Here is a 19,393-nt window from a genome sequence, read left to right on the forward strand (position 1 = left end):
TCGTGTTATTTTCGTGGTTCGAAATTCGCGAAATCTAGATAAGCGGTAGTTCGTCCAATTTACGAGAATACAGCTGCATAAATTTTTAGAACACTGTAAATTTACTTTTATTCAAATATACATCGACGATCCGATTTTGTATCTATGCTTCGAAATTGCTTTGAATCGTCACCGTTTGATCATCGATCCGTTGACCGACGCAGGTCAAATCCTGACCCTGAAAATCCTGACGGTTCCAGGAAAAAAAACAAAGAAAATGTATTTTTGCATGATATTCAAGGAATATTTCAACAATGGGAAAATACGATTCGGCCGAAAATGACTCAAAGAATGCGATAGGGTTAAAATTGGTTAAAATCGATCGGTTTTTTGGATCGATTCTTTGAAGGTTCGCCTTATAGTTATCTTATCGTTGATACGACGACTTGTACTAATAACATTGGTTCCTCGAACGATAATATCGACCTATTTACCCTGAATTATCGATACATCGATACACAATTTCAGGAAATGGACGAAAATTAAACAACATCTTCAATTTGCTTTCCGATAAAAACATTACGATAATTATTTTCGGGGTTTAAGCGTACAAAGCGTTTACTATCAATCGTAAACAATATTTAAAGATTTTTCCATTCTACGATACGTTGTTTATCCCGTCAAACTCGAATCGACCCTTGGAACCACTCAAATCAAAATTTACTACGAATAATTCCGAATATTAATTATATTTTTCTTCCATCTTCAAACCTCTTACTCTAACAGCCATCAAACTCGAGACAGAAGATTCAAAACGAGCAAAGGATTTTTTCATTTGAAAATCCAAGTACCTGGCTTTGGCACCAACCGTCGAATAGTCCAAACGATCGTTCTCGATATCAATCGTATCTGTCTTGTATTCTTTCCTCTTTTCTAAGAAACGCTTCGAACAACTCAGAAACTCGGGTCGAGCCTCGTAAACGTTTCAAAAAGACTAGGAATCGCTCAACGCGAAGCAACAACAAAATATTTCCATCGTACTTGCTGAATAGACTAAAACTGTCAAACAACCTAAATTACAACCGTGAAGTATCGTTCGTACTTTCTTCGAGCCTTTGCCTTTCTTCCACGACCACCTCAAACCACCAAACTCGCAGTAAATCCTGTCGAGCATCTAACCTGTGACAATCTACCAAAATAAATTTCTCGAATGTCTCTAGCAGCCAAGTCTTTGAATTATTCCTAAAAACACGGTAATTATTGAATCACGTTCTGGCAGAGGAACGCGCGTACAGCCAATCGCTTTATCACGTCGCGGTTGACCTCTTTAGAGGCGTTGCAACGCGAAACTGGTTGCATAACGTTGTGTCATTAGACTTTCCTCGAAAAGCAACGCGTCCATAAATCCCTTGTAGCTGTTGACACCGCGTAACCGTACAGCGGGTCTTATTCACCGGTTTATTTTTAAGCGTATTCCCCTCTGTGTCGGTCCGAATTACGTAAGGAGCACGTTTGAAGGGTGAAACGTCGCCGAGAGTTCGGGGTGTGTTCCTCGCGACGAGATGGAACCAGGCCAGTTGTCTTCGTAACAGATTGTATTTCAACCCTGAGACGAAATTTATTCCACGTCTCTTCCCTTTCGACCAATTAATTTTCCTCTCCCACTCTTTATATTTCTGTTTCTTGTCGCGAACCAGTCGACGATTATTTATCGCTGGTGCTTTGCTTTCGCGATCGATCCTCGTTCAAGTTTAATCATCGCGTGCAAGTTATACGACAGCCGAAACTTCAAACAAGTTATTCGACAGCTGTCTTAATCTTTTTACGAGGCTTTCGATTTTTCATCTACTTAATTTTTTACTTTAAGCTTCTTTTCTGCGAATATCTTGCGTAAACGTGACCAGGAATATTTAATAAACTAATCGAATTAGTTTTTCTCGGTATAAACGACGCACAATTTGATTTTTTTCAAACGTCGCGAGTGAAACGCTGAAAGTCATGGTACAAGAGACAAATCTATTAATTAACAAATTTTCTATTAGTCGATAATCATCGATAATGGTTGCTGATAGCCGCAAGAGAAACGTTGATCATTCATAAAGATTATTCGTATAATCGGAGCAATTAAAAATGAATATTTTCTGATCATCTCATGTTTTCAGAAATTTCTTAATAACCGACTTTCACTCGAATAAACGTTAATTTTTGTCGGACGATTTTATTCCAAAAAATGTTATTTTGAATCTCTGATTTTACTTATTCGTCCATTACTCTAACACTGTTCTTACTTTAAACTTCTTTTCTGCGAATATCTTGCGTAAACGTGACCAGGAATATTTAATAAACTAATCGAATTAGTTTTTCTCGGTATAAACGACGCACAATTTGATTTTTTTCAAACGTCGCGAGTGAAACGCTGAAAGTCATGGTACAAGAGACAAATCTATTAATTAACAAATTTTCTATTAGTCGATAATCATCGATAATGGTTACTGGTAGCCGAAAGAGAAACGTTGATCATTCATAAAGATTATTCGTATAATCGGAGCAATTAAAAATGAATATTTTCTGATCATCTCATGTTTTCAGAAATTTCTTAATAACCGACTTTCACTCGAATAAACGTTAATTTTTGTCGGACGATTTTATTCCAAAAAATGTTATTTTGAATCTCTGATTTTACTTATTCGTCCATTACTCTCCATACTGTATTCTTTGTTCGCTTTTACTCCAACGAAATACTCTCTAACCGCAATTAATAATAATAACAATTATCACGAATCGCGGATTTGCGTAGATTCTCGCGAGCTGTTCCAGTACGAGATTCGTCGGCTAGCGTAGTCACCGGATTCCTCGTTTAACTATGATAAAAGCGCAAGGTCGTGATCGGTAAGGGTCAACCTTGTCACCAAGCTGTGCCAATTATCTCACCTTGGATCGAGGTTCGCGAGACAGCACGAGCATCGCTGCAAATTCTACGTGCAAATCCAACAAACCTCCGCTGTAATCCTCTTTCGAATTTATTCTCAAAAATTATCTTCACAGGCAACAAAATATGAAAATCGATTTCGATGTAAACGATATTTTAAAGCGCTAATAAAGCTTTGAATTTACGCGAGAAAAAATGTATTTACAGTGGTTATCTATGAAATTATTCGAAGCTATCTACATTAGTATTTAAATGTATGGTACGAGCCCCATGGGCGAGACAGCTGGTCGCCTGCTGACCCCATGACGCTACAAACGCTCGCTTCTCTTTTTTGTATCTACAGGGTGTCCAACGTGAATTGTATACATCTAGCGAATGCGGACCTCAGGTTACAGGATTCCGAGCTTTCGCGGGACAAATTAATCTTTCCGACTAAAGAAACGTACAGAAATCCGAAGAATTCCAACGTGGAACGCGTACAGTTAATCGAAGGAGAAATTTCCTTAAAGAGGAAAGTAAGAAGAAGGAATGCGCGCTTTCTAAATATAAAAATACGATTTTCAGGCTGTGGAAGTAGAGATTAAAGAAGAAGAGATCGAATATAGTCCTCGTCGTTTTCCGTGTAGATCGATAGAGGCGGACTTATGTGGGCGATTGATCGTCAAATTAAGATTGATTATCGGACAATCGTCGTGGGATGAGTAGGAGACGAAGGAAACGCTGGATGGAAAGTCAGCCATTGAAATTCTAAAGCGTGTTTCCAGCACGTGGCTGTTTGTCGGGAAGCCTGAAATTGATGTACATTAACGATGCTCGTAGCGTGGGACTAAATCTTCTACCAGTCAGCTAGATCCTTTTGTGGCTTACAATTTAAGCTAGTTTCTTTTTTTTTTATGAATCGAGCGACACAGTAAATGCTAAGGTCAATGAACGACGAATACAACGAAGAATCGTGCAACTCGATCTTGTAAATTGATTTATATCGCGTGGTTTGCTTGGTATTGGTAATATGCTAAAACTAATTAGAAAACTAAAATGAAACTAAAATAATTAGAGAACGTGTGGACAAATTTTCATTTGTATTCGCCAGTTTCATAAGGATATTTTTCTGTCGAGACAAGATTCTTCGCCGACATATCGTAAAGTAATTTTTTTGCTGAAAAATCTTGTCCTTTGGAAAAATTCGAAAGGAATAATCCTTTACTGGAAGAAAGGGGTGGATGGTTCTCGCGTTACGAGCCTGAAGTGTACTTTGGGGTGCGATCGGTGATCGCGTGCGTCAAGGGGATGGTGGAACGAACAGCCGGCGCGGCGCAACAAAATCGTCGGTTGAAGAGAATTCGAAGCGGCGCGGCACGTTCTAGGCGATCCATAGATCGCGATTGATATTCCACGCGTGCGCCACGGTGCCGCATTATTCCGAGGCGTGCACGCCGTCTGAATAAAACGTTCATGCACCTTACAATCGGCTCTCGACGCCGATTTGTCGGCAAATTTGTCGATACCGATTGCTGTACTCGCGCGTCTAGGTCACGGACGATTTGCAAATTTATTCTACATATTCTCCTTGTAATTTTCCTTCGCAAATTGTACGGTACTTTAGGTCGTTCGTGATCAGTTTTGCGGAATCGTTGATATTCTATCTTGGGTTTTAGAATGTACGAACGTGTGTAGATTTGTACAGATACACATAGAGAAAGTAATATCTTGGAATTTTTTCATTTTCGTAATAGAAGAGTACCGCGTACTACGATTTTTCGACGGAGTCGAGAAAGGAAAAAAAATCGTTGTGTCGGTGGATAGATCGTTTCAGCCGGGACACTTAAGCCTTGTAATCTCGTAATGCAATTCTTTCGAACGACTAATTCGACGAAGTGAGCAAATGGCCCCTTCCGTTCGGTTTTCTGAGGGGAACCAGACGAAAATCAATACCGGCTGTACAAGCAGGCCCCCTATTCGTGCCTGGAAACCGCGAGGTTCCTGGGGTTTCGTGCAGAAACCAGGTTCCCTGTGTTATTTCGCCAATCAATAAATAATCTAGTAATTTTCTGAAGTTTTAGTTGTCGGTCGTTAAAGCGAAATATGAAATTTTCCGCAACGTACAATGAATAAATACGATATATATTTTGTCAAGTAAAAAGACGTTGTTTCGCAAAGGAAGCAGCAAGGGTACTGGCAAGTTGTAAAAACGTGAAAATTATTACTTGCCTAATCGATTACGCGATCTAAATAAATTAAATTTAAATGATCTTCAAACTGTCCCATTTCGTTATTTCTTCGATTACTATTTTTTAATTTAACCCAAACATTCAAATAATCCACTATTTCACGTTCTATCCTCTTCAATCCTTTTAATTTCTCCTATCATCGAAATATATTTTACAAAGGTATTCGATATTTTGCAAACAAGTTACATCCAAATATTTGGATAATTTTCAAAGATCTTATCCCTTAAAAATTTATACGATTTTCGATCCAAGATTTAAATACCTTTTCGGTCGCTAAAGCGAAATATGAACTTTTCCGCAACGTACAATGAATAAATACGATATATATTTTGTCAAGTAAAAAGACGTTGTTTCGCAAAGGAAGCAGCAAGGATATTGGCAAGTTGTAAAGACGTGAAAATTATTACTTGCCTAATCGATTACGCAATCTAAATAAATTAAATTTAAATGATCTTCAAACTGTCCCATTTCGTTATTTCTTCGATTACTATTTTTTTAATTTAACCCAAACATTCAAATAATTCTCAATCCACTATTTCACGTTCTATCCTCTTCAATCCTCTTAATTTCTCCTATCATCGAAATATATTTTACAATGGTATTCGATATTTTGCAAACAAGTTACATCCAAATATTTGGATAATTTTCAAAGATCTTATCTCTTAAAAATTTATACGATTCTCGATCCAAGATTTAAATACCTTTTCGCTCGATTTCTTTATTCTCTTCTCTCCTTTCACTATTACCTTCAAAAATAAGGTTGAAGCAATTTCCAAGGCACCGTTTCACTGCCCCTTTGCTAACAAGAGTGTCTGTAGCCGTTCTTTCAGCTCGCTCGAACAACAATACGATTCTTTCATTGACCGTTCCGTTGCACGAGCGCAATATTCGTGGCGAGAGCCGGTATCAGCCGGCTGACAATCGTTAATTCTTCACGCGGGGCAACAATTGTCAGTGGTTCTCCGGTCTGGCCACGATAAACGCGCGTGTCCCTTGTAATTGCTTCCTGGTCCCCCTTTGTGTTCGCCTTTTCTTTGCTTTCGTTGCCCGAGGATCCGAGTCGTACTGCACCGCCATTAAACATACATGCTGTCGGCCATTTACGTAACGCACATCCGGTTCGATAGATTTACCGATAGACCAAGCTCGATTTTACCGTTTGTCCTGCGAACGTTTCGTTTTCCTTTTAAAAAGTTCCTTTTCGTTGTCTCGAAAAATCGCGTTTCGCAATAGTCGTCGAGTCGACTTATCGAAAGAGAAAAATACAAAACGTTCTAGAACATCCTTTATGCCGTGTAATTAATTTCTTTGAATATCTTCTCACACGTACGTAGATCTCGTTGGAGAAAATGAAACGTATCATTGCCAATTGTTCGTGTATTTTTCGCCTTACCGATACGGACGCGCCATACAGCGAAATTCAAAAGTAGAATAATAATAACAAGCACCCTTTTCGACGACCCAATTGACCCTTCGTCCTATGAAGGCGAGATATCTTGGCACGTCGTGTAAGTATGTAGGTCGAGATTTAGCGCCAGCGCCTCTGAGAAAACGACTGGTTCGCCTGCCAAACAGATCGAATTCTACGAACGCTATAAATCGATTCATACGTATCTACTGCGAACGTATAGACGAGAGCGTAGATCTCGTTCTTCTCCGACACGTTCCGCGAACGCGAACTCTGTTTCGGCCGCTCGTCTCATCCGTTATTGCTCAACAATCGTGATTCGACTAGCGACGAAAGATCGGGAACCTTCCGGCTCCAATTTGGACGGAACGTTGTTCGTAGGCTCGAACAATAGCCAAAAATATACCACTCTGTACACGTGCGTATATTTTCTAGCAACTTGAGTTTAGCGAATGAAACAACGTTAAACACGTTCGACACGTTAGAATATAACGCGCGACCCGTTATAAATAGAAAACAATTTTGTTAACAATTATTTTGTTCCCGAGCTACGCTACATACCCTATAGCGTTTTAAAAATGAAACAACCGGCTATTTTGTTTTCCTGTCGCGACAGGTAATTTTAGAGACTCTCGATTATAGCCCGCTTTGATTATTTAACACGTTGTATTTAATTATTCGCAGGTTAGTTAGCTAATATTGTACAATTGGATTTAATTTATATAAAATTTCTATACAACTTCACTATACCACTACGAGTTTTCCAACGCGATATTTATCTTCGTTTTCCATCCTTTCGTATCGTGGCTCTCCTGTTTAATCGTAAACCGACGTTAAATTCAGAATATCCATAGAAATTTATTCGTCAAATTTATTTTTCTCTCGCGATCTTCGCAAGATACGTAAAATTTCCTGTAAAGCTGTCGCTTGTTCGCGTCGCAAAATTATCTACGAAACCTATGTTTTCCCCTATTGACCGGTACAAGCGATGGGAAGGTGGACAGAGAAGTTGGACGATGGGTACCAGTTCGCCCACGGCAGCCCAAGACACGACCCAACTGTTCTCTCGTGACCAAATCGAGCACGGTGTCCTCTCTCCTGGCCCGCTATCACTGCGAAAATTTACGCCTCGTCGTTTTTACCGTTCAATTTATTCGATCGTCGCCCCTCTATACAGCTACTTCTATCCTGTTCCTCTCTCGAATAGCGTTTGGTTTGGTCCGTTATCGAGTCGTTAAATTTATATTTTAAGACCACTGCGCGATAGAATTTTATTTCCATCGGGAAAACATGGTGCGCGCTTATTCGCGTATGGATATGGGAACGTAGGAAAGGAAGAAGACGGACGAAATTCGATAGAAGAGAGAAACGAAGCTAGAGGCGAGTGGAGAGGACGAGAAACGGAGATGGGAAAGAAATAAAATGGAAAGCGAGGAGAAAGCAGGAAAAGAGGCAGGGCCAGATGGAAGAAAAGAGATCACGGAACGAGAAATAAAACTGTGTTTCGCCGAGATTTCGTTCGAACCGAAACCAATCGAAGTGGTTAATTGCACGGATAATGTTCGCTTCGATGATTGTGCAAAGAGCTTGCGCAACGTTCAACGTTCTCGGTGATATATTTCTTTCTTTTTAATTTCCAGTGTGCTATTACCAACGGTAGCGCGTATGTTGTTAAAATCAAATATTACATCGCTCTACGAAGTATAATCAGCGAACTGATCAATTTAGAACGCTAATAAAATATACAGGGTTGTTGGTAACTGGTGGTACAAGCGGAAAGGGGGTGACTCTACGCGAAAAGAGAAGTCGAAAATATAGAATAAAAATTTTTTTTTTAATTTTTCCATCGAGACAACGATCTACAGTGAGATCCGTTATAACGAGACGCGATAAAGTGCACGCGTACCGAGCGAAAATTCAAAGTCGATTTTCTCGAAAACAAAGCCTCGAACGAAAAATTGTTATTCTATATTTTCGACTTCTTTTTTCGCGTAGAATCACCCCCTTTCCGCTTGTACCATCAGTTACCCTGTATAGAAATTAAACGGATCAATTTACACCATACTAAATATTAATTCAACTCTAACTGATAGATTTGGAGCAGATTATTCTCGAGTATACACACACACACACACGCACATACATATTTTTTCTTCGCGTAGATCCGATGCTGCAAGAAACAAAGTTCTATCATCGATCGCTATCGTAATTCGAGTAACGTACCATCGTACGATAAAAGCCGTGGAAATTTTCACGACAAGCTGATCAATCCCATTACCCCACTCGTGCAAGTATTACGAAAAGCGAATAAAAACTGTTTATCCGCTGAAATTATCAAACGCGACCCTCTAAACTCTAAACCATGGCAACCTTTTCACGGTCTCGTTCTTGCCGAGCGTGTTGCATGCTCGTTGCAATTACGCCAGGTCTCGGCGTGTATTGCGAGTATCGTGGCTCTGACTCAGCGAACGATGACGTAGTTCGATACGAGCTACGTAGCCGGCGATGTTGGTTAGAGAGAATACAAATACACGTGCGAGAGTAGACGTAGAAAAGGAGCAAAACGCGGGAACGAAAGCACGGTTGATGCGGTTGCAGGGTGCACGATGACGCGGTTAGTCTGTTTACCGCGATGACGTAGGTCAGTTATCCACCTCGATAGAACTCCACGTCCCCGTTGCGTAATCGCCACGTGGGGATTTATTCGTGACGTTTGTTTTCGTCGTAGTACGTTGGCCCCTGTCGTCTTTTTCTTTCCTTCTTCTCTTTTTTCCAATGCGGCACGAAATTTGTTCGCGATAATTTGCTGATTAGTTAAATTGTTCTTTCTTTTTTTCTTCTTTTTTCAAATATTAAAAGACTTTCCTCGAAACGAAAGTATTCGAACGAGTTTCGATCGATCGGTTTATTCGATTCGCTGGAAATTTGTAGTCGCGAGAATATAAATTTGCATAATCGCCGGCTAAATAGGACGAACCCTGCGATTTCTCCAGCAGATTCTTGCAACTTCGGTATCTTCGCTTTTGCGTTAATTATACGCTGCCCAACGATAACACGATGTTTCACGATCGTCTCATACAAGCAACAACCGTGACGTAAGGATTTATGGGCTCGGTGTCGTAATTATTACGCGATAGAAACGCGATGGATTTTCAAGTCGAGGCCGGCCTTGTTAGCGCGAAACAAGTACGTACTAACTTGCTTGCTTCCTTTCTTTCTGCTCGGTGAATGGCGAAAGCGAATCCTATCGATCGATAATTAACCTGCTAATTATTTCGTGTACGCGAAATAAAAAGTGATTTTATGGAAGAACGTTTCGTGTCTTTCACGCGAGTTATTTAATCGTATCGTATCGCGTTCTATCGTTTGTCGTATTGAGGCTTACGTCTATCGAAATCCTTTTGTATGCGCACGCTCGATACATTTTCGCACGAATTAATCGAACACGGAAAAAGAAAATAGAAAGAGTAAGAGTGGAAAGAAAAACGCACATGTTGCATCGATGTAATATCGATAATTGTGCTCTTTCTTTTTTTTTTTTTTTTTTTAATATATAGATCGTTGCAATTGAGCGCTGCATTTGTGGCTTATTTGTATTTGATATCGTATTTCTCGAAACGAATCTCCGTTTTAATTTCCAGTATGAACTTGGTTTTATCGGGCTGATATTTGCTGTACGAAAATCGAAAATATGCGAGCGACGTATTTTGCTTCTAAACGAGTTTACTGCTGAACCATCTTTTTGTGCAAATAAATAACGCAATTCATCAACTTGCGGAAGAATCTAGTCGTTTTCTTCCTCAGCCTCTCGCATAAACACATTGGCGATCGAAAGAAGCAGAGAATAAGAGAATAAGAATAAGAGAAGAGAGAATTTTGCTATAACAACAGATCTAAAAAAAAGTAGACCTCTTTCTATTATTCTAACAAATCTCCTTAAATTCCAACGCGTTATATCTTTTTCTGAAATTCTAAGTCGGTTTCATCGACTGAAATACTTCGCAATCGTTTCTAATTAATCTGTCGATCTTCCACGAAATTCAGTTCGATTCGGTTGAATTCGATTCGATTCGATTAAATTCAATTAATTTTACGTCGCAGATAAACTGTCGTTTCATTTGCTTGGCAAGAGAAAAATGAAAAATAGCGTAGGACGCTACGTTATGAAATGGTTACGAGGCGAAATGAGGTCGTACAATGTTCACGATTACGCCGTTATCTACGAATAGATAACGATAACGTATAACGATAAAAACAAAGCGTTACGCTGGCCACAGGAACAGATAAGGTGAATTTTTCTCGTTAAAGGACATCGCTGCATTCTGTGCGTTCTAACTCTTTGTTTCTCTTTTATCGTCGCTTATCAGTCGAAACTGTTATCGCAGCGTACGCGTAAAATGCCTATTGCGTCGTGTTCCTATCTCGATATCGAAGGATAACGAAAATACGTCACGAGTTTCCCCACCGTTCGTAACACCGTTATCTTTCGTAGCAATAAACAATCAGACGAGAGCACTCAAAGACGATTGTTCGATAATGAGATTCGTTTACCTCTTCATTAGTTTTATCTTCTATTTAGAAATTATTAATATTACATCGATTGTTTCTCGTATCAAATTATTGATACTCGAACAAGATAAACGACGAACATACGAATAGACGATTAATTATATAGCAAATAAAATTGCTGGTAAACCAAATTTCTGGTATGTGCGTACATGGTTTGATCGTAAATCCATCATCATCGACTGTGAAATAATTCTTGTAAAACCCAATCCAATTGCAATTGTTGATTAAAAGCAGAAAAATATATTTTAAGTAGCAAACAGGACGGTTTGTGGAACGACACCAAACTGAGAATCGTTTACCTCTTAATTAGTTCTATCTTCTATTTAGAAATTATTAATGTTACATCGATTGTTTCTCGTATCAAATTATTGATACTCGAACAAGATAAACGACGAACATACGAATAGACGATTAATTATCTGGCAAATAAAATTGCTGGTAAACCAAATTTCTGGTATGTGCGTACATGGTTTGATCGTAAATCCACCATCATCGATTGTGAAATAATTCTTGAAAGATCCAATCCAATTGCAATTGTTGATTAAAAGCAGAAAAATATATTTTAAGTAGCAAACAGGACGGTTTGTGGAACGACACCAAACTGAGATTCGTTTACCTCTTAATTAGTTTTATCTTCTATTTAGAAATTATTAATGTTACATCGATTGTTTCTCGTATCAAATTATTGATACTCGAACAAGATAAACGACGAACATACGAATAGACGATTAATTATATAGCAAATAAAATTGCTGGTAAACCAAATTTCTGGTATGTGCGTACATGGTTTGATCGTAAATCCACCATCATCGATTGTGAAATAATTCTTGAAAGATCCAATCCAATTGCAATTGTTGATTAAAAGCAGAAAAATATATTTTAAGTAGCAAACAGGACGGTTTGTGGAACGATACCAAACTGAGGTTCGTTTACCTCTTCATTAGTTCTATCTTCTATTTAGAAATTATTAATGTTACATCGATTGTTTCTCGTATCAAATTATTGATACTCGAACAAGATAAACGACGAACATACGAATAGACGATTAATTATCTGGCAAATAAAATTGCTGGTAAACCAAATTTCTGGTATGTGCGTACATGGTTTGATCGTAAATCCATCATCATCGACTGTGAAATAATTCTTGTAAAACCCAATCCAATTGCAATTGTTGATTAAAAGCAGAAAAATATATTTTAAGTAGCAAACAGGACGGTTTGTGGAACGACACCAAACTGAAATTCGTTTACCTCTTAATTAGTTCTATCTTCTATTTAGAAATTATTAATGTTACATCGATTGTTTCTCGTATCAAATTATTGATACTCGAACAAGATAAACGACGAACATACGAATAGACGATTAATTATCTGGCAAATAAAATTGCTGGTAAACCAAATTTCTGGTATGTGCGTACATGGTTTGATCGTAAATCCATCATCATCGACTGTGAAATAATTCTTGTAAAACCCAATCCAATTGCAATTGTTGATTAAAAGCAGAAAAATATATTTCAGGTAGCAACCAGGACGGTTTGTGGAACGACATCGAACCGGTGTTCGGTTCGAGATCGGGAACACCGTAACTGGATACCGTTCAAATATTATCGAAAACATGGGATCTCCGTTGGAACGTTGTTTATCCATTCGACAAGTACGTGAGTCACGTATCTATGCGACAATCCGAATGGCCTGGCATACCAGCAGGTACGAATCACTTACGTGATCGTTAATGAAGCGGCCAGCTGTCTGGAATTGCTGTTACAAACGATCACCGATCCATTAAAAGTAAAACCGCAGCCAGAACGCCACGCCCTTCAATTAGACGTTGGTTCGATGTGCTCTGGACGACGATAGAATTTCTAAAATTCTTTTTCTTCTTAGCTCATTACTATGAGTATTTTTATAATTGAATACTTACTTTAATAATTAACACTAGAACTACCGATAATTGACACAAAGCTATTTCTACCAAAACCAGCGAAAATGACTGGTCTTTAGAAAATACGTGATGATAGAATATTTTTATATTTATTGATTTATTACTTTCTTACAGAAGCAATTCAGTGCTATGTAGTACATTTTTGGTAGTATTAATCCATCTGGGATCCCTAAACGAGGATTGACACGTTTACAAAATTGTAGAACCAGTCATTTTGACTGGTGTGGTGTTGCTAGTGTTAGTATCTAGCGATCTAGCGATCGATTCGGAATTTTCCTGATAACTGATATCGTCGTATCGGATGATACGCGGTAAAAATTTGAAAAACGCGTGACAAGTTATAGAACACGAGGAAACTGGTTGATTGGGGTTCGATAAACAGATTGCAGGACCCTTTTACGCTTTGACAAGTACCAGTCATTCTCACTGGTATTGGTATAAGTAGCCTTGATACAAAATTATTTTCAGTTTGAATACGTAAAAAACGGAATAAAATTTATTATATTATTCTTTTAGTTATCGTTGCGAAAGTCATTACATCATCGCGGAAAGAAAATATAACATAAAGTAAAAATTTTAAAATAAAATTGTAAAACCAGTCAATTTGACCGATATGGTAGTTTTAGTGTTAAAAAACTAACTGTTATTTTCTCTCGTCGTTGTCCTCGGTCCTGACGCTTATGCCTCGCGACGAAGCTTAACCCTAACACAATCGAAACCTACTTTAGCCGGCTACCTATTGGTCAAAAATACGTGTAATCTTGAAATTGGAAATCAAACGAAGACGAATGAAATGGAAACGCAGCGATTTCCATTTCCGCGGATACGAATATCGTACGATTCAAATTGAGCGAAAGGGAATCGATGAATTTGAATACAACAGAGCCGAGTAGAAAAATCATTGTCAATGAGATTACGAGTGCGAGCGAGACGTGTCAACTTGTGTTTCCTGGTTAACGCGTTCAAGCTAACCACGAGGAAGTATCGACGTCACGAATGACGTGGAATAGTAGAGAAAGGCGGGAATCCGTGGATGCTTTCGATGGCTTCGATTCTCGGAAGAATCGATCCAGTGAATGAGGTCGCTCGAAGGAATTCGAGTGGCCGTGAATCATCGTCAGAAACCGGAACTACGCGAGCCGCTTTGCCGTAAATCCTGCACCGATCGTGAATGAAATTTTCTCGGAACTCGGAACTCGCCGATATTGCGTAGTACTACGGCAACGTTTCTTTCATTGCACGGTAGTTCCACGAAAAATGTGTCGACGTGAATGATTTTCTCAATGAACAGATTTACGAAACACACCTACGTATCGATGTTTCGAGACAAATAATTATCGATTTGATGGTAGAGATAGTATTTTGAGAATTAATCGATGCACGTGAGTTTCCGCTTGTAATTAGTCGCGTCGTCGTTAACGCGTTTAGCGTAGATCGCGTAAAAACACGTCATTTTTATATTTAACACAGGTCGAACGTGTTGCAGGAAACATCTGGTGATTTAAACGTACATTTTCTACGGACATGTTCAGATTGTTTGTTTTATCGTTATTCGATGATTGTAATACTAATTTCGCTGCGTATTAGAAACTAATTTCTGTTGTTATTTCTGTATTCAGAGATAGGATCATAATAGCTATTATTTTATTCTTTGGGTGAATCTATCACACCGTTCTGAGCCGAAAAATCTTTATTGCACTTTCTTACCATACATGGACTAGGGATAAAAAGAAAACAACATCTTAAACCTATCGATTAAACCTATCGATTGTATCTAGAGCTATCTTCTAGTTACAATTTATTGTAACTAGTGCATCTGCATATAGATGGCGGGCGCAAACTCAAGTTGTCATTTTCAACAATTTCCAAGTTTCATTAAATTATCTAGCAGTTTTGCCCAATTTTATAAATAATTTGGTATGTAGCGTGTCCTGTAACCGGTAAGGGGCGATTCTTCCTGAAAAGAGAAATATATTAGGTTGTCCGAAAAGTGTCTTTCTTTCGCTTTTTACAACAGTGTACCTTCGTACAAACGTGAAAGCAAGTGTGTGAAATGTCGCGGTGTTTATCTCAACAGAACAAAACGGATCGTACGTAAAATAATATAAAACAAAAAACGTTGTGCGTCTATTATTCCCTCATAAAACGAAAGAAGATTTTCGGGCAACCTAATAGTTAAGAGTATACCTGAACTTGGTTAAGTACAGACTATATATAAGTAAACGATTAAGGGCACGTTAAGAAACATAACAAAACGTAGAATCAAAGTTCTCCATGTAAAACCTTGTTTTCGAGAAAATAATGTTCGCACATGTTCGGATAGGAACTGGTGCGATGCACACGCGCGATACATTTTCAAATCAGTTTTTCTCGAAGACGATGCATCTCATGAAAAAACGTCGTTCCATATTTTTGACTAGTTGTCGCACGTAGCTCGATCTACCGTCGATTATTTACTTCTCAGTCTGGAATTAACCAAATTCAAGCAGGCTCGTGAAATTTCCAAACCCGGCTTTAAGTACCGGATATAAACCGAAAATATTTGCAGGATTAATGGTTTCTGGAAACTAATAAGATTCAATTTATGGCGGAACCTTAGGTTTGTTGAAGGTATACATAACGGTCAGTGGACCCTTTGCGACCCAATACCGAGGGACGTCGCACGGTTCCAATCACGCGACGCAACACTAATGATTAATCAACGATGTAACGTAAAAGATACTCGGACATTTAGGATTCTCGCTCGCTTCACACTTTCCTAACGAAATATCAGCGTTTCGCTGGCAATGAAATTTCCAAAAATTTCCACTATTCGTCAAAAATATTCGTATTTCCAAAGATATTCAAAGACCGTCGTGAGCCAGCGTACATTTGTCGCGTAGCAATCATTTTCCGCTTTCCCCTACCCTCGCGTTGAAAACGGGCAATTGAAAATTCACTAATCGCTTTCGTTGCAGCTTAAAGCGGCGCAAAGTGGAACAGACAGGTGGAAAAACATAGTTGGCCACGGTGATGAGGAAAAGGGGCAGAGGGTGAAACTCGAGCACGAGCAGCACGACCCAGAAAATGAGCGCAACAGGTGGTGGCAGGTATGCGGCTGCCGGGGGATGGCAAGTCGGTGACTCATGGGGTTACACCGGGAACGTTGATCGTTTCTTCTGGATTCCTGCCCTCTTGAACCGCTCTTTCAGCTTTCTGCCCCGCCACGTCTTTACCTGCTGACTCACAATCCGCTCGCACAACTCCTCCTACATGCTTACACCTGAGGAAACACGGGACGATTCTTTGTCCGGGACAGTCTGCTCAATGGACACTGATGATCTCTTTGGAGTTTCGGTTTATTCCTTCGACGTTTCGTAGCTGTATTTTCTCCTTGGCAACATAGCTCGAGGTTATAATTATCTTTGGATATCGGGAAATTACCCGCGACGCGATATATCTTTGTTATTCTGACGAATTGGTCGAAGGGAATTTAAACGTAGTGCCACGTATTTAGGGGAATTAGTTGTCGAAATGAAGTTTAACGTTTCGGTCGAGCATCGAGTTGCGCGAGAAAAGATGTTAATTATTTTGGAAAAATATTTTGAAGTTTCAAAGTCTATTGCGTGCATCTCGTAGACTTTAAAGGCGGATTTCTAGATAACTGTAATGTTTTTTGAAGAATCACAAGAATACTTGGGGACGTCATTCTAAAGGTCGCTGGTTATCGCCAAGAAGAGAAAGAAAAAATAGAATTCTTTTTATCAATCAATAGCAATTGTTCCCGGACCAATGGTATACCGATCGATCATTAGTCCGCTACAAAAAAAGTATCGTCTTCACGTGTACAAACATCGCAATCTTATCTCTAAGTGAACGGTTCAGTGATACTGTAATTACAATAACTGCAATTATCTGTTGGATCTACGGTTCGAATAACACGTTCGATAAAAATACACGATACGCGGGAATTCTGTTTTTCTCGATCATTTTCGGAAACAGAAATATCGGCGAATTTCGATTTCGGTGAAAATATTGTACGCGACGCGTACACGAAAAAGTTTTATCGATAGAGTTCGTATTCGATCGATATTAATAAAAATTTCAGACTCAGCCACCTGTTTTATCGACCGATGTGTTTAATATCTAGTAATCGCACTGTGAAATTAAAATTGGAACACGAAACAACGAGGGCTTATGCTGATAATTAAGTAACAGAAGCGTTAAATGCCATTACCACTGGCCTAATAGCATCGACCGGGAGGAATGTTGGTCCTATCGGTTTCTTATGCTCTTCGTATCAATAACTTGGCCTGTACTGTTACACCATTAAATAACGATAGCCCGTAAGGTTGATAGTCGTATCAGACGCGTCACTGGCGTACGGAGACAGACGAGAATTATCGTTCTCTCCGGATAACATTTCGCGAAACGATCAAACAGGAAATTCTGGATCGAACGTTGTAAACTAAAGTTTAACTATATTTCGGTCGATAATAGATTCGCTATTAAACGTACGATAAATCAAACTCGGATTTCAATAGGATTGTGGATCGCCACGAACTAGGTCTACGCAAAGTTAGGGATACTTATGTTTACAATGAAAGCAAACTAACCTCCGAATATGTAGAGTGTAGCCTGTACCTGGACGAAATCAAGGCTAGACTTGGATTATGCTGGTTGAGGTCAGGGCTAAGCATACTTAAACTAGGTCTTTCGTTGAATCTTTCAATAACGAAGCGCAACAGAATCGATTGTTTTCTCAAAAAACACTACCATCCGTCTTAATTTAAATCTAACAATTTCGTAATCCATAAATCTTGCAAACGATAAACCATCTATTTTTGAAAATCTAGTTGGGTAACCATAAAATTACGAAATTGATTCTTCTTTTTTTTTTTTATACCATCCAAGACCAGGCACGGTGAAACGAGAGAAACGGTCGATTTAATTCGTTTCTCAGAAAAGAAAATAATAAAAAAAAGAAGAAAAAAATAAAACAACAAAGCAACGGACGAAGCAAAACTATTTATTTTTACTCGTCGCTGAATCCTCCAGTTTCTTGTTGTCACTCCGCTCCCACCTCCCTCGTAAACTTTTTCCTTTTCCCTTCTGCTGTTCCGCTTTTTCGTTTTCTCGCTGTTTGCTCCTTTTGTTCAGGCTCTTTTTCTCCGGCCATAGCGAAAAGAAACGGATCTGCGGAGCGTGGCGTTTGGTGGGCGGATCGATGACCTTGAATCTGGCTGGAGGCACCATGAGTCACACTGCGGATTTCGTGTTTCCAGGAAAATTTTCCTGCTAACGCGACAATCGATGCGAGGAGAGAGGAAGAGCGAGAGAAAGAGATGAGCTTCCTGTACATAAGGGAACCACTAGCCGCTCGTAATTTATCTGAGTCAGCCGGTAGTGCACGCGCGTGTAATCGTCGATGGGCTTCGAGAGTTGGCTAATTTTTTTATTCTGCTTAATTCGTTTCATGGACAAGCCGTGGGCGAGTGAAGCGACGATTTTTTATACAGGCGACTGAAACACGTGGATCAGAGGATTCGAACGAAGAGATACTTCGGACCATCGATGAACTTTCCAACGTTTGCCAACGTTTCGTTCTTTTTCTCATCTCACGAATTGTCGCATCGTGAAGCAATAAAACAACAATTTTTCGACAGAGAAGTTGGACGAATCGCGATGGCACGTATGGTATATAACTGTAAAGAATTTCACGAATTTCACGTTGTGCCATGTTCGTACACGTTCTCTGGTTACGTCGATAAGTTAGAAAAATGAAACATTTCTGTAAAGCAGAGGAGTGCGTTGCATCAAACGTCTCAGCCTGATATTCTTCCGTATCAGCGTACTATATACCACGTCGTATTCCTTATTTTTAATATTCCCATACTTCTTACTTTCCTTTTTTCATTAAATTTTATAATTATAATTTCTCGATTAAATATTAAATAAACGATAGTAAATTTTTAAATAAACCTGATTACCTACTCCAAAGCTGAACCAAACCATCCGACGTCTCTATTTGCCATTCAATCCTGTAAAAACATTTGCGAGAAACGACGATCGTTTAGCGGAGATAATTCGCCGAATAAATGTTTCCTTCGTCTGAAATTCTACACCGTAGGCGTCCGACGGCGTTTTAAAGGTGAACGAGGTAAACACGGGAAGACGAACGATTCGCGATATAAGCGTGTGCCTGTATTGGCGATCGAACAGATGGCAGTGGCGACCTTTAAGGTCCTAATGACCGGCTAAACTCGGAGGAAACTGCGATCGAAGGTGCCGATCGATCATTGGAACGCGAACGGTTTGCCCGAGGCTTTTCACAGTCGCCTTTTAAAGAGACGAGATAAC

General features: G+C 39.2%; 2 long non-coding RNA genes across 5 annotated transcripts in view; one reads left to right on the top strand and one right to left on the bottom strand.

Moving 5' to 3' along the window:
• Positions 1 to 18,945, top strand: part of LOC126865782 (uncharacterized) — a 52,479-nt gene extending 33,534 nt beyond the window's left edge. Inside the window, exons 5-7 of one of the 3 annotated variants that reach the window (XR_007689671.1) lie at positions 12,631 to 12,819; positions 16,012 to 18,389; positions 18,519 to 18,945. This is a non-coding gene — a long non-coding RNA (uncharacterized LOC126865782). Of the gene's footprint in view, positions 1 to 12,630; positions 12,820 to 16,011 lie in introns of all 3 variants that reach the window. The other 2 variants (XR_007689673.1, XR_007689672.1) reach the window with 2 other exon arrangements.
• LOC126865783 (uncharacterized) lies at positions 10,099 to 12,631 on the bottom strand. 2 transcript variants are annotated; one of them, XR_007689674.1, is made up of 2 exons: positions 12,364 to 12,631; positions 10,099 to 11,729 (listed from the first exon to the last, which is right to left on the bottom strand). It is a non-coding gene; the product is annotated as an uncharacterized LOC126865783 (long non-coding RNA). The 2 variants fall into 2 exon arrangements; XR_007689675.1 differs by having other exon boundaries at positions 10,099 to 12,046.
• Positions 18,946 to 19,393: the final 448 nt, after the last annotated feature.

This window comes from Bombus huntii, chromosome 5, assembly GCF_024542735.1.
Source record: "Bombus huntii isolate Logan2020A chromosome 5, iyBomHunt1.1, whole genome shotgun sequence".
Lineage (NCBI taxonomy): Eukaryota > Metazoa > Arthropoda > Insecta > Hymenoptera > Apidae > Bombus > Bombus huntii.